This window comes from Tupaia chinensis, unplaced genomic scaffold (assembly GCF_000334495.1).
Source record: "Tupaia chinensis unplaced genomic scaffold, TupChi_1.0 Scaffold000174_1, whole genome shotgun sequence".
Lineage (NCBI taxonomy): Eukaryota > Metazoa > Chordata > Mammalia > Scandentia > Tupaiidae > Tupaia > Tupaia belangeri.
The window spans coordinates 3,037,783-3,041,512 of NW_006159649.1; positions in this window are offsets into that span (position 1 = coordinate 3,037,783).

The window sequence follows — 3,730 nt, forward strand, 5'->3', positions numbered from 1 at the left end:
TCTGTCCCTCTCTGGTCAAATTTGAAATAAATAAATAAATAACGTTAAATAAGATAATTCTTAAAAAAAAAAAAAGAAAAGAAAAAGAAAATAAGCAATGTGGATGGAGGCCATGTGCCAGTGGTTAAGTACCCTGACTTCAGGCACTGGTTTAGGCAAATTCAGCCTAACGCCTAAGTAGTGGTGTGATTATGTGAGTCTGGGTTCTCTGAGAAGCACATACTGAGATTTCTTAGAAGGGTCAGAGATCAATCAGGAAAATGCTTATGAGGGAGAGAGCCAGAGAAGGTTGAAAGTTGTCAGACCAAAATGTAAGTCTGATGCTTGTGAAGCAGGAAGAGAAGAAAATATGGTTTTAGTCTGTGGTGTAGCTCAGAAAAGTCTCAGTGAAGTTGACGGTGATGCTGAAGTCAAAGCTGTTCAAAGGAGTCTTGTGTCTCCCAGGAATAAGGAATAAGCCTGCATCAGTATTCCTGCTATGTTCTGTCAGCTGCTGGGGGCAGCCAGGTTGTTGAGTCCTTCATGCACACCTGGTGATGGATTCAGAGCCCACGGGGTGGAGATACCATCAGTTACACGCCCCACAGTGAAAGCCATCTTTTTATGGAATTAAGTTGGTGAATTATAGTTTCATCATTTGCTAAAGGAAAATACAAATATTTATTTCATGGAGTTGTTGACATTTAAATGAGCATGTATCTGTAAACTGGATAAAAATTATAGTATAGGATTTGTTGTGGCTTCTATAAAATGTTAGTGGCTTTTATTTTTTTAGAGAGATTTTTTTTTTCCTATAGGGTATATGCCCTCACCAGAGAGACAGAATGGGAGAAATCACCTCCTTCTCCAGGGAATGGATGCACTGCAATCCCGTCTCCTCCATTCTTCTCTCGGGATCTTTGGCACACATGCACACATGCCTGGCTTGAATTTTAAGTTGCTGGGTCTGGGACTAGAACCACAGTTGGATATACGGGAGTCCAACGATGTAACTATTACACCATCTGCTATTCCCTGATGTTAGTGACTTTTCAAAAATTCTTAATATTTTGGGACCAGCAGTTAGCGTAATGGCTATGTTGCTGAACTCCCATGTAGCCGACCGCAGTTAGAGTCCCAGAACCAGTGGCTTAAACTCAAACCAGGCGTGTGTACATGCGTGCCCAAGATCTCGAGAGGAGAATGGAGGAGAAGGGATTGCAGTGTGGCCATCCCCCCCCCCCGGGGGGTGATTTCTCACTTTCTTTCTCTCCGTGTCTCTCTGTCTTTCTGGCAAGCACATGCACCCTCTAGCAAAATCTTCTCCAAAAAAAAAAAAATTCTTAATATTTATTTATTTTCCAGTTTGCTATAGAGTGTGTGCACTGACCAAAGAGAGAGAGAGAGAAAGAAGGAAAGTGAGAAGTCACTTCCAATGGAAGGATAGCAATCCCTTCTTCTCCACTCCTCCCTTGAAATTTTGGGCCCACATACACACACACCTGGTGTGTTTTTCAAGCCACCTGGTCTGGGACTCAAATCATATAGTCAGCCATGTAGGATCTAGCTGCATCATCCATCATGCTGGCCCTTAATGTTAGTCACTTTTATAATGATTAATAAATAAACAAATAAGGACTCTCATTTAATTGTGTTAGAAATCCTGGACTGTATAAAGACTTCTTGACAGAAAAAGAAAGCACCATTTTTTATGGGATGTAGATGTTAGGTAGTAGTAAACAGAGACTGTCACTATATACCAACCTTGTATAGGAGATGTTCAGAGAAGGAATCCCAACAGTAAATTGTCAGAATATATAAGGCAATGTAGTAGAAGGTAATAAAAACCTAAACTCAAATAATATTGGCTGTAAAAAAGAAAAGAAAAAGAAAGATAAATGAAACACTGAGGAGGATTAATCTATAGACAGAACGTCTGAGAATATGCCCTCACCAGAGAGACAGAATGGGAGAAATCACCTCCTTCTCCAGGGAATGGATGCACTGCAATCCCGTCTCCTCCATTCTTCTCTCGGGATCTTTGGCACACATGCACACATGCCTGGCTTGAATTTTAAGTTGCTGGGTCTGGGACTAGAACCACAGTTGGATATACGGGAGTCCAACGATGTAACTATTACACCATCTGCTATTCCCTGATGTTAGTGACTTTTCAAAAATTCTTAATATTTTGGGACCAGCAGTTAGCGTAATGGCTATGTTGCTGAACTCCCATGTAGCCGACCGCAGTTAGAGTCCCAGAACCAGTGGCTTAAACTCAAACCAGGCGTGTGTACATGCGTGCCCAAGATCTCGAGAGGAGAATGGAGGAGAAGGGATTGCAGTGTCCCCCCCGGGGGGTGATTTCTCACTTTCTTTCTCTCCGTGTCTCTCTGTCTTTCTGGCAAGCACATGCACCCTCTAGCAAAATCTTCTCCAAAAAAAAAAAAATTCTTAATATTTATTTATTTTCCAGTTTGCTATAGAGTGTGTGCACTGACCAAAGAGAGAGAGAGAGAAAGAAGGAAAGTGAGAAGTCACTTCCAATGGAAGGATAGCAATCCCTTCTTCTCCACTCCTCCCTTGAAATTTTGGGCCCACATACACACACACCTGGTGTGTTTTTCAAGCCACCTGGTCTGGGACTCAAATCATATAGTCAGCCATGTAGGATCTAGCTGCATCATCCATCATGCTGGCCCTTAATGTTAGTCACTTTTATAATGATTAATAAATAAACAAATAAGGACTCTCATTTAATTGTGTTAGAAATCCTGGACTGTATAAAGACTTCTTGACAGAAAAAGAAAGCACCATTTTTTATGGGATGTAGATGTTAGGTAGTAGTAAACAGAGACTGTCACTATATACCAACCTTGTATAGGAGATGTTCAGAGAAGGAATCCCAACAGTAAATTGTCAGAATATATAAGGCAATGTAGTAGAAGGTAATAAAAACCTAAACTCAAATAATATTGGCTGTAAAAAAGAAAAGAAAAAGAAAGATAAATGAAACACTGAGGAGGATTAATCTATAGACAGAACGTCTGAGAACGTGTACAACGTTAGAGAAAAGAAGAATCAAAACTTAGTAGAAATTTTAAGTTAGTGTCTTGGGAAGGGCAATGTTTTAAAAAAGGTTCAAGAAAGTAAAAAAAAAAAGTTTAGTTTACATATTTTTAATCTACTTAAATTTTAGAGGTTTCCAGTAGTGGTAGCAACAGCTTATGCATATCTAAAAATGAAAGTTAGCAGCTCAAGAATAGGTTAGTTCAGGAGTAGATAGACTTGGGTTCAAACTGAATAAGGACTTAATTTGTGATTCAGGAAATTGATATAGTCACCAGGTAAACAAGTGTAGAATAAAGTAAAGCAAAATAAAACCAAGGTTTTCATATATTCCAGAATTTGGCTGGTAGGTAAAGGAGGGCACTGGGTGTTAATAAATATTAACAGAAAAGGAAAGTAAGAAAAAAATAATGAATTTAGAACAAGGTGGGAAATGACAGACATTGGCAGGGAGATACATCAACAAAAACTTGGACATTGGTATTGGAATTGAACAGAAAATAATTTATTAGTTAAAATTTACTTGGTTGTCGCGCAACTGACAACTCCGGAGACGGTCTTCTCTTCAGCACTTTATTTCCCCAGGCTATGTTACAGAAGTTCTTCCTCCTTTCCCTTTCCCCAGGGCCTTATAAGGGGCCCCTAGCCAATCAGATCATTGTCCACGTGCACGCACGACAGT